Consider the following 12,571-nt stretch of genomic DNA (forward strand, 5'->3'; position numbering starts at 1 on the left):
TTGCCATGCGCGCCAAGTTGGTGAATTACGTTTGCAAAGTAGACGCATATGACCCACTTCTGACAAGATGTTGCCAACAAACACTTGGTTCCTGTCCTCGGTAGTCCAGTAACGGAAGGGGAAAATGTGTGTTTTGCAAGCAGAAGGAGTTTGTACTCATTTACCTCAAATAGAGCTTAATATACACAAAGCAGGCAAGCTGCATTGGCCGGGAATCGGACCCGGGCCTCCCGCGTGGCAGGCGAGAATTCTACCACTGAACCACCAATGCTTGGTAAGGTGGCTCGTGCACTTTGACTACATTCCAATGCTCTCGAACGGGTCGCCCACCGGATGAGCAGACCCCCGGGGTGAATAAAGACCCGGACCCTTTGTTGCATCGAAACAACACAACTGTACTACTGTCAGGATAGACGAGCGGTCCAACGCGCTGCATTCAGATTGCAGTCTCTATGGAGGCGTGGGTTCAAATCCTACTCCTGACAGTGTATAAAGACAATGTGTCCATTCTGTTATTCTTTTTCCTTTTTGTGAGTGCGCCTCTGCTGGGGGAATTCAATGCTCACATGGCGAGTGACAATGTGACCCGGAAGGGCGTAATAAAGGCCAACGCCTCCTCACCCCTCGATCTGAGCGCGAGTCGTGCTTACTTATAGGAATAATGTGCTCGTCACAGACTGTCAATAATGAAAACCATCTTCACACAAAAGGGTTTCCAGATGAGCACTTGACACCAGGACAACCTAAAGCTGCAGTTTGATGATCAACTTTGTAGTCATGTCATCGGACTTGCTGTCGCATTTCTTGGACACTGGTGTCAAAAGAGGGGTGGAACTGCAATCTGATTCCCACTGGGTGGTGTGTTTGCTTTGATGTTGGGGGAAGATGTCAGTTCGACCTGAAAGAGAATTACATATTGTGAGGGTGTGCTGGTAATGTCTGGCAGAGTCCCAAGTCAGAAGGAGCTTCAACTCCCACCTCCGGCAAAACTTTGTCCATGTCCCAGGGGAAGCAGGGGACATTAAGTCCGAGTGGCAAATGTTCTGTCAACAGACTTTGTCATCATTCTCATGCTCTTGACTTGGATTCCTACATTTCAGATGAGTATTGAGTCAGTAAGTCAGAGGCACTGGCATGCATATAAACATCAGAAAACTATGATGCAATGAAAAACAACACAATCGAAGTCTGTCGGAGTGGCTGAGCCGTCCAAGCAACTCCATTCAGGTTGCAGTCTCTACGGGTATGCGGGTTGAAATTCTGCTTCTTGTGTGATTAGACTGACAAAAACTGTCTGTTTCCTCTCCTTGGCTTTCCAGTCCAACAGAAATTGGAACAACATGGGTGTTATCAGTTTCTGCCCGACACTTCCATGAAACAACACAAGGGATATTTATGAGGCTGGCCAAGCGCGCCAAGTTGGTGAATCTACGTTCGCAAAGTCTACGCATATGACCCACTTCTGACAAGATGTGAAAAAACAAACACTTTGTTCCTGTCCTCGGTCGGGGAAAATGTGTGTTTTGCAAGCAGAAGGAGTTTGGACTCATTTATCTCAAATAGAGCTTAATATACACAAAACGGGCAAGCTGCATTGGCCGGTAATATGACCCGGGCCTCCCGTGTGGCAGGCGAGAATTCTACCACTGAACCACCAATGCTTGGTATGGTGGCTTGTGCACTTTGACTACATTCCAATGCTCTCGAACGGGTTGCCCACCGGATGAGCAGACCCCGGGGTGAATCAAGACCCGGGCCCTTTGTTCCATCTAAACAACACAATGTACTATTGTCAGGATGGCCGAGCGGTCCAAGGCGCTGCATTCAGGTTGCAGTCTCTATGGAGGTGTGGGTTCAAATCCCACTCCTGACAATGTCTAGTATTCTTAGACAATGTGTACATTCTGTCTATTGTTTCCTTTTTGTGAGTGCGCCTCTGCTGGTGGAATTAAATGCTCACATGGTGAGTGACAATGTGACCCAGAAGGGCGTGATAAAGGTGAACTCCTCCTCACCACTCCCCGATCTGAGCGAGAGTCGTGCTTACTCTTTGGAATAATGTGCTCGTCGTAGACTGTCAATAATAAAAACCATCTTCACACATAAGGGTTTCCAGATGATCACTTGACACCAGGACAACCTAAAGCTGCAGTTTGATGATCAACTTTGTAGTCATGTCATCGGACTTGCTGTCGCATTTCTTGGACACTGGGGTCAAAAGAGGGGTGGAACTGCATTCTGATTCCCACTGGGTGGTGTGTTTGCTTTGATGTTGGGGGCAGATGTCAGTTCGACCTGAAAGAGAATTACGTATTGTGAGGGTGTGCTGGTTATGTCTGGCAGAGTCCCAAGTCAGAAGGAGCTTCAACTCCCACCTACGGCAAAACTTTGTCCATGTCCCAGGGGAAAGAAGGGACATTAAGTCCGAGTGGCAAATGTTCTGTCAACAGACTTTGTCATCATTCTCATGCTCTTGACTTGGATTCCTACATTTCAGATGAGTATTGAGTCAGTAAGTCAGAGGCACTGGCATGCATATAAACATCAGAAAACTATGATGCAATGAAAAACAACACAATCGAAGTCTGTCGGAGTGGCTGAGCCGTCCAAGCAACTCCGTTCAGGTTACAATATCTACGGGTATGCGGGTTGAAATTCTGCTTCTTGTGTGATTAGACTGACAAAAACTGTCTGCTTCCTCTCCTTGGCTTTCCAGTCCAACAGAAATTGGAACAACAAGGGTGTTATCATTGTTTCTGCCCGACACTTCCATGAAACAACACAAGGGATATTTATGAGGCTGGCCAAGCGCGCCAAGTTGGTGAACTACGTTCGCAAAGTCTACGCATATGACCCACTTCTGACAAGATGTGAAAAAACAAACACTTTGTTCCTGTCCTCGGTCGGGTAAAACGTGTGTTTTGCAAGCAGAAGGAGTTTGTACTCTTTTACCTTAAATAGAGAGTAATATACACAAGATGGTCAAGCTGCATTGGCCGGGAATCAGAACCGGGCCTCCCATGTGGCAGGCAAGAATTCTACCAATGAACCACCAATGCTTGGTATGGTGGCTCTTGCACTTTGACTACATTCCAATATATATATATATATATGTATATGTATATATATATATATATGTATATATATGTATATATATATATATATATATATATATATATATATATATGTATATATATATATATATATATATATATATATATGTATATATATATATATACATATACATACAGCCTCACAGGTCTGAGGACCGGGGTTCAATCCCCAGCCCCGCCTGTGTGGAGTTTGCATGTTCTCCCCGTGCCTGCGTGGGTTTTCTCCGGGCACTCCGGTTTCCTGCCACATCCCAAAAACATGCATTAATTGGAGACTCTAAATTGCCCGTAGGCATGACTGTGAGTGCGAATGGTTGTCTGTTTAGATGTGCCCTGCGATTGGCTGGCAACCAGTTCAGGGTGTACCCCGCCTCCTGCCCGATGACAGCTGGGATAGGCTCCAGCATGCCCGCAACCCTAGTGCCAATAGAATGCGGAAATAAAGGTATATTTTTTTAGCCGTGTATGAACAGTCTTAAACATCCGATGAATGATGAGTTATTTGTAATAAAATTTGGTTGTTGGTAACATTTTGTGGCCACAAGGAGAAGAGCTGTTTGCTCCCTTGCCTTGTTCAACTACTTCCTGTTTCCTGCTTGGGTAACTAAAAGTAGGACTCTAGCGCCATCGTCGTAGAGGAGGCGAATTACAACCCTTTCACGAATTTGGTTCCACAACGTTCCAGTTCGTCGTGTGATGTGTTAATCATCGAAGAAAAACATCAAAAGCCATGCATATTGGCCATTAAACGTTTCAACGGATATCCAAAAAACGTTTGCATGCCCTGCCCAAGAATTAATGCAAAAAAATGACAGTGAAAGCGAAGCCAACCACTCGTGAAATACTTAATTGTCAGCCATTATTACTGACAACACACAACAAAAGAAAAAAAAGTTCCATATTTGTAAAGAAATGTAGTTTGGTTATAATACTTAAGTATCATAGTCTTAAGGAAATGTATGGTCATGAGTAGGCCCCGTGTTTTGCAATTAGCTTTACCTGTTGATGTGAAGTGATATGATATCCAATTTAAATTCCTTAACATCCTCCGTATTAACATTAAATGTATTAACATTTTGTTTCAGTTGTTGATGGCGAAAATGCAATTTTGTCATTTAATTTGTTCATTTTATCTAACTTCATCGCTCGTATTCCAAAGTGATGCTCAGGTCACCTGGGAGATCTCAGCTTTCTTACGTAAAGGCTAAATCAGTGTTGCTGTTGGACAATGACTCGAAATCAGTCTGGCGTGCATTCCAATCGCTGACTAATTACAAGCGACGATCCCCCCAAGCTGAGAACAATAGCACACTAGCCAACGACTTGAATACCTTCTATTGCAGATTTGAAAAGGACAGTTTCACTCCACACACCCACCCGGCCGCACCCGCGACCACAACCACACCTCTGACTTCTGCGTTAACCATCCATGAACAGGATGTGAGACGCATCTTCAAACAACAGAAGATTAACAAAGCAACAGGACCGGACCATGTGTCCCCATCCTGCCTCAAAGTCTGCGCGGACCAGCTCGCTCCAGTCTTCACTCAGATCTTTAACAGATCTTTGGAAATGTGCGAAGTTCCATCCTGCTTCAAACGCTCCACCATCATTCCAGTCCCCAAGAAACCTGCAATCTCTAGTCTGAATGACTACAGGCCTGTCGCTTTGACATCTGTGGTCATGAAGTCCTTTGAACGTCTCGTGCTGGACCACCTCAAGAGTGTCACAGGTCCCCTGCTGGACCCCCTGCAGTTTGCCTACCAAGCGAACAGGTCTGCGGATGATGCAGTCAACATGGGACTGCACTTCATCCTAGAACACCTCGACAGTGCAGGGACCTACGCGAGGATCCTGTTCGTGGACTTCAGCTCAGCGTTCAACACCATCATCCCTGAACTCCTTTCAACCAAGCTTCTCCAGCTCAGCGTCTCACCTGCCATCTGCCAGTGGATTTACAGCTTTCTGACGGGCAGGACACAGCAGGTCAGGCTGGGGGAGGCCACCTCATCCACACGCAGCATCAGCACTGGGGCGCCCCAAGGTTGTGTCCTCTCTCCGCTGCTCTTCTCTCTCTACACGAACGACTGCACCTCAGCGAACCCGACTGTCAAGCTCCTGAAGTTTGCAGATGACACCACTGTCATCGGCCTCATCAAGGACGGTGACGAGTCTGCATATCGACAGGAAGCGGAGCGGCTGGAGCTGTGGTGCGGGCGACACAACCTGGAGCTGAACACGCTCAAGACGGTAGAGATGATCGTGGACTTCAGGAGGCATCCTTCGCCACAGCTGCCCCTCACGTTGTCCAGCTGCCTTGTGTCAACCGTCGAGACCTTCAAGTTCCTGGGAATTACAATCTCTCAGGACCTGAAGTGGGCGAACAACATCAACTCCGTCCTCAAAAAGGCCCAGCAGAGGATGTACTTCCTGCGGCTTCTGAGAAAGCACGGCCTGCCACCGGAGCTGCTGAGACAGTTCTACACAGCGGTCATCGAATCGGTCCTGTGTTCTTCCATCACAGTCTGGTTTGGTGCTGCTACAAAAAAGGACAAACTCCGACTGCAACGGACAATCAAAACTGCTGAAAGGATTGTCGGTACCCCCCTACCCACCATTGAGGACTTGCACGCTGCCAGAACTAAGACAAGGGCGTGCAAAATCCTCTCGGACCGTCTGCACCCCGGTCACCGGCTCTTCCAGCTCCTTCCGTCAGGTAGGCGCTACCGATCAACGCAAACTAGAACTAGTAGACATTCCAACAGCTTCTTCCCTCTTGCGATCAACTTCTTAAACACCTAACCTATAATTCCATTACAACAAGCTGGCAATTTTTTGACTTGAGTTCGTTGTCACATTTCTGTGGGGCCAATTATGTATTACTTCGTGCACTCACTGTAGTTGTCTCGCCATGCTGCACTATTTGCATATACTGGCCACTCATGCCAGAGTAGCATCTGCTCCATTTGCACACTGATTGAGGAGTATCTGTAACATTTGCACAACCGACACTGTCCCAGATGATCGCACTACTCGTCACTTTAAACCGCATACACTCCTTGAAGTCTCAGCGCCCTTTGCACAATGGTCATTGCACCGGACTATTGCAATATTAGTCGTTCGAACTGCTCTAAGTGCTAGAGGACTCTGCATCTTTTTGCACAATTGTTTTTTGTCAATGTCTTTATGTCTCCAAAGTGTTCTGTAAATTGACTGTTTGTTGTACTAGAGCGGCTCCAACTACCGGAGACAAATTCCTTGTGTGTTTTGGACATACTTGGCAAATAAAGATGATTCTGATTCTGATTATAAAACGCTAAAAATATTTATTTTTTGTGATTATTCATTGTTAATGAATTCATATTAAAATGTGCAAGTGGACATAATGTCAGAGAGCAGTGAAGACTTTACCAATTATTCAGAAATAAGTTACAAATTGCCCTGCGATTGGCTGGCAACCAGTTCAGGGTGTACCCCGCCTCCTGCCCGACGATAGCTGGGATAGGCTCCAGCATTCCCGCGACCCTAGTGAGGAGAAGTGGCTCAGAAAATGGATGGATGGATGGATAATTATTACAGAGTAGAATTTTAAACAACTTTTCGATGGCTTCTGTCATTTATTTTGCCCTCATTTCAATGTTTAGTTGATGTGAAAGATAAAACTGTGCTCCCTACTTCAAGAGCTGTTGTAATATTCTGTTGGCAGTAACAATAAAATTGCTCAAAACTGATCTGTTCTTATCAGTTTAATATCTGATACGTCCCATATCCGGGGACCATATATTAAATTGATTTTTGGAATTGTGAGATAGAATAGGGGTTCGTACCGTCCACTCCACGAATCGACCTGGTATTGCAGTACCTCCAGGAATGGTGCACCCCCACAACTTGGTCAAAGTAATGAAATGTTAACCGTGCACACCCAACAATCATATGACATGAAGTGTGCAGAATGTAGTGTAAAACCAATGAATATCATTTCGGGGTTGGTCGCTCTCGGGATTCAATGGGTCGCAGACAACTATCAAAAACTTACGTGCATTGTTATTCTGATTTTCAGTACAGTACGCAGGCGTATTAAGTTCCCACATGGAGCATAGTTGAAAAGTGACAACAAATGTTGCTTCCTTGTTCTCTCTGGAAACAAATACAGAGCAGCCCAGTCTGGCTGGTGGACGTCTTGGCAGGCAATATGACTTTGGCGGAACAGCAAACTCATCTGAAAGGGCATTTACAAATATAATATACTGTACATGTACGAGTAGGTCGCGACTTTGCAACATTAGGAACATGCGGGTGACAACAGTTGAGAACGACTGGAGAAGGCTTTTATTCACCTGCGCAAAAAAAACATTCAATTGTATGTGTGTCGGCGGCACGGTGGACGACTGGTTGGAGCGTCTGCCTCACAGTTCTGAGGACTGGGGTTCAATCCCCGGCCCCGCCTGTGTGGAGTTTGCATGTTCTCCCTGTGCCTGCGTGGGTTTTCTCCGGGCACTCGGGTTTCCTCCCACATCCCAAAAACATGCATGCTCGGTTAATTGACGACTCTAAATTGCCTGTAGGTGTGAATGTGAGTGTGAATGGTTGTTTGTTTGTCTGTCCCTGCGATTGGCTGGCAACCGGTTCAGGGTGTACCCCGCCTCCTGCCCGATGTTAGCTGGAATAGGCTCCAGCACGCCCGCGACCCTAGCGAGGAGAAGCGGCTCAGAAAATGGATGGATGGATAAGACGAAGGCGTTATTTCGTCAAGAACGACTTCCAATTATGTTGACATTCGATGTTCTTTAATTAGTCAAATCATTGGTCTCTCTTGAACCTGAATGGGTGGTTTATTCGTTTCTGGGTGTGAATAACCTCACTTTCAACTTATTTGATCGTCTCTCGATGCCGCTGTGCATTATGTAACCATTTCCTGTCTCAATTTCATCTTTTATTTTCATGAACACAAAATGTGTTCTCTGCATTTAACCCATCACAGTGAACACATACACATGTTAGTGGAACACACTAGAGGAGGGAGCAGCTGAAGCACCCGGGGAGCATTTCAGGGTAACAGTGTCTTGCTCAAGGACACCACAGCTGTGAGTCCGGGGGATGTTGGCGGATGGTCCAGTCGGGGTTTTGAACCTAGGTCCCCCACGGTGGCAGGCGACGATCTTAACCATTGGTTCACGGCTGCCGCCTTTTCAACGTTAGGAACATGCGGGTGACAGTTGACAACCACTGTGAAGACCACTCGCCTGCTTGAGTATTAGCCAAGGTTGTCATGCACAATAGGTCACAGTAGGTGGCAGTAGCGTTTTGAGACGCACATCAAACCCGAAAATGTTATCAGTGTGTAACATTCGACGAGAAGAATGCATTATTTTCTTAATAATGTGAGTGCGAATGGTTGTTTGTTTGTATGTGCCCTGTGATTGGCTGGCAACCAGTTCAGGTTGTACCCCGAATGGGTGGTTTATGTTTCTCGGTGTGAATGACCCCACTTTCAAGTTATTTTATCGTGTCTCGATGCCGCTGTGCATTATGGGTATCCATTTACTGTCTCAATTTAAACTGAAATTCTCAAATAAGAAGCATATTTCTTCATGTATCAGCACACAGTAGCGTTTCATCTAGCGTATGTTCCGGCTTGCCCCTTATGTGTATGGTTGTTCACATGCTCATGACGACACCGTCGCTTGACATAGCGTGCGCGTGAATGACTTGCGTGCTCGCGCCGAGTCCAACTCATACTTACCTGGCAGGGGAGACTCCATGATCAAGAAGATGGTTCACCCAGGGTGAGGCTCAGCCATTGCACTCTGGTAGTGCTGACCCCTGCGAATTCCCCAAATGTGGGAATCTCGACTGCATAATTTCTGGTAGTGGGGGACTGCGTCCGCGCTCTCCCCTGATCATTGGTTAACAAAAGAGAAGACAGTGTTTTCAATCATGATGTAGTTGTGTGGTGATGAAGCATGGTACTTTGGTACTGATAGTGATGAGCATTTGAGTGGACTGAATCATTCATAACTGTTCATCAAAAACATTCATTCACGTTCAGTTCTTTTTCACATAATCATTCAAGTGCTTTCTTATTCAGTTAATGATCCATCCCCGAAGCTCACGTTCACTCAACACATTCACCGAAGGACTATGCGTTGTTGTTGTCATGTATTGTAAACTAGGAAAGGCGTGGAGATTATTTATTTACAAAAACAAAAAGGCTAAATAAAGACCTACCTATCTCTCTCTCAGAACCTCTCGAACACCCGCTTCGGTCGTGACTCGTGAACATGTGTGCATCGAGCTCAGCTCGCGACCATCCTTCCGCGTCCCCTGACGTCCAGCTAGGCTCTCGCCACCCGGCGTGACTTTTCTGCATCCACTGCGGTGGACAGCATCGCTGACACCAGCACCTGTGCTTCCTGTTTACCCACCTTAATGTTATTGTTATATAATCAGTGTAAAGCGTCTTTAAGTGTCTTGAAAAGCGCAATAGGTTTAATCAGTTATTATTATTATTGTTATTGTTATTGTTATTATTGAAGAGAAAGCTAAACAATGGGAACGTCGACCTCCCCAATATGGCCACTAAGTAGGCACGTTGGTTAGCCGGACTGTTAGAGCGAGCTTGCGTGTCTTGTCTTCATAATTATCATATTAGCATTAGCATATTACTCCAATTCTAAAGTATTTACACTGGCTCCCAGTCGGCTGTAAAATAGATTTGAAAGTTCTGTTACTGGTCTATAAATCACGAAATGGTTTAGGTCCTGAATACATGAATTAAATGAGTCCTTGAAGACTCCTTGAAGTCTCGGCGCCCTTTGCACAATGGTCATTGCACCGGACTATTGCTATATTAGTCATTCAAACTTCTCTAAGTGCTGGAGGACTCTGCATCTTTGTACAATTGTAAAAATAAATAAATAAATTAAAAAAAAATGTACCGGCATTACCAGATAACGATTAACCCTTTTTTGCTCACTGACTGTTTTTTTTTGGTCAATGTCTTTATGTCTCAAAGTGTTCTCTGTCAATTGACTGTCTGTTGTCATACTAGAGCGGCTCCAACTACCGGCGACAAATTCCTTGTGTGTTTTTTGGAAATCCTTGGCAAATAAAGATCATTCTGATTCTGATTCAAGACCCCAACCGGAGCATCCGCCAACATCACCCGGACTCACGGCTGTGGTGTTCTTGAGCAAGACAGTGACACATTTGTTTGGTAAAGTTTTAAGCCAGACGCCCTTCGTGACACAACCCTCTGCATTTATCCGGGCGTGGGACCAACCTACAGTTTGCACTGTCCCCCATCGGGTTGCATTAAGAGAGGATCAAACCCAGGTCAATGCAAATCATAGTCAACGTTGAAAAACACATGACCAAACAGGTTTAAGGATTAATGTTTCCTGAGCAGGAATTGAACCCGGGCCACAGCCGTGAGAACACCAAATCCTAACCACTGGAGCACCAGGGACTTCTGGTGTAGTCAACGATTGTTAATCTAGACAATCCCTAAATGGGTCAAAATTCAAAGATTGACAGATCTTTTCAGTGGAGCACGACTTTCCAGCAGCACGACGACAGGTGGGCACTGTGGGAAAATGGCAAAATATTGCACCGAGCAGACCATGCATTTGTTATGCAAATGATTTGGAACACAAAATTGTTAATAACTTCAGTACTTATGTATTGCAAGCACTGCAATTGGTTGGCGACCAGTTCAGGGTGTACCCTGCCTCCCGCCCGAAGATAGCTGGGATAGGCTCCAGCATGCCCGTGACCCTTGTGAGGATAAGCGGTCCAGAAAATGGATGGATGGATGTATTGCAAGCATCGTTGATTCTTGTTGTTTCTCTGACCTGACTTTGTGAATTACACTTTAAGCAATTCAGGGATACTTACATATTATTTGATATGTGAACAATTGAGCAGGTTTACTTTGATATAAGAAAGTGTAAACCCTCAAAGTGGGTGTGTGTCGGTGTGTAATTTATGGCATTTTCTTTCTGACTTTTTTTAGTGCTGTTTGAATAGTTTACGTGGGACAGTGAAAAACATACACACTTTTGTAGGGCTAGTGGCGCAATGGATAACGCGTCTGACTACGGATGAGAAGATTCTAGTTTCAACTCCTGGCGAGCTTGTGTGCAGTTTTGCATGTGGTATTAAACCCAATTCAGAATGCTGTATTCGTTACGTTCAGTTTAAATGTCTGCATTACGCTAACTCATGCAACGTGGTCAGGTTGGCTGTTTTAAGACAGAATTTGGGAAATGAAGACAATAAGAAAAGATCATGTTCGGCCTGGTACACACAAAGACAATCAGGTTGTTTTTGTCTCAGTTTTTCCCTGTCCCGACCGAGGACCTCAAATGCCAGACTGGATTATGTTTTAAAAGATTATCCTATGAGATTATGTCAACAAGAGGAAACAGTATAACGTACACTGTTTTAATTGTACTTTTATTTTTTTCCCTCTTTATTTTAAATGTTCATCAGCAGTTTTTTTTCTTTGTTTTGAAATGAGTTACCTTATGTATTACCTTGTCCTCTCAGTGTCCCACTTCTTCTTAGCTAACCTTTTTCCTTGTATGATTTCCTGTACTGTGAGGTTCCACCACCAAGTCTCCTTCTCTCCTTTCCTGCCAGAAGATACACCAAAAAAAAAAAAAAACAGTTTAGCGCGAACGACTCGAAATCAGTCTGGCGTGCATTCCAATCGCTGACTAATTACAAGCGACGATCCCCCCAAGCTGAGAACAATAACACACTAGCCAACGACTTGAATACCTTCTATTGCAGATTTGAAAATGACAGTTTCACTCCACACACCCACCCGGCCGCACCCGCGACCACAACCACACCTCTGACTTCTGCGTTAACCATCCATGAACAGGATGTGAGACGCATCTTCAAACAACAGAAGATTAACAAAGCGACAGGACCGGATCATGTGTCCCCATCCTGCCTCAAAGTCTGCGCGGACCAGCTCGCTCCAGTCTTCACTCAGATCTTTAACAGATCTTTGGAAATGTGCGAAGTTCCATCCTGCTTCAAACGCTCCACCATCATTCCAGTCCCCAAGAAACCTGCAATCTCTGGTCTGAATGACTACAGGCCTGTCGCTTTGACATCTGTGGTCATGAAGTCCTTTGAACGTCTCGTGCTGGACCACCTCAAGAGTGTCACAGGTCCCCTGCTGGACCCCCTGCAGTTTGCCTACCAAGCGAACAGGTCTGCGGATGATGCAGTCAACATGGGACTGCACTACATCCTAGAACACCTCGACAGTGCAGGGACCTACGTGAGGATCCTGTTCGTGGACTTCAGCTCAGCGTTCAACACCATCATCCCTGAACTCCTTTCAACCAAGCTTCTCCAGCTCAGCGTCTCAACTGCCAACTGCCAGTGGATTTACAGCTTTCTGACGGGCAGGACACAGCAGGTCAGGCTGGGGGAGGCCA

At 45.6% G+C, this 12,571-nt stretch overlaps 4 non-coding genes across 4 annotated transcripts; 3 read left to right on the top strand and 1 right to left on the bottom strand.

The window, feature by feature from the left end:
- Positions 1 to 200: 200 nt before the first annotated feature.
- On the bottom strand, positions 201 to 271 carry trnag-gcc (transfer RNA glycine (anticodon GCC)). The gene has a single exon. It is a non-coding gene; the product is annotated as a tRNA-Gly (tRNA).
- Positions 272 to 1,791: 1,520 nt separating this feature from the next.
- trnal-cag (transfer RNA leucine (anticodon CAG)) lies at positions 1,792 to 1,873 on the top strand. The gene has a single exon. It is a non-coding gene; the product is annotated as a tRNA-Leu (tRNA).
- Positions 1,874 to 6,804: 4,931 nt separating this feature from the next.
- LOC133398916 (U2 spliceosomal RNA) lies at positions 6,805 to 6,997 on the top strand. Its single transcript, XR_009768126.1, has one exon. It is a non-coding gene; the product is annotated as a U2 spliceosomal RNA (small nuclear RNA).
- Positions 6,998 to 8,848: 1,851 nt separating this feature from the next.
- Positions 8,849 to 9,012, top strand: LOC133398915 (U1 spliceosomal RNA). The gene has a single exon (XR_009768125.1). It is a non-coding gene; the product is annotated as a U1 spliceosomal RNA (small nuclear RNA).
- The last annotated feature ends 3,559 nt before the right edge of the window (positions 9,013 to 12,571 follow it).

The sequence above is a fragment of the Phycodurus eques genome, unplaced genomic scaffold, assembly GCF_024500275.1.
Source record: "Phycodurus eques isolate BA_2022a unplaced genomic scaffold, UOR_Pequ_1.1 contig_525, whole genome shotgun sequence".
In the NCBI taxonomy this organism is placed as follows: domain Eukaryota; kingdom Metazoa; phylum Chordata; class Actinopteri; order Syngnathiformes; family Syngnathidae; genus Phycodurus; species Phycodurus eques.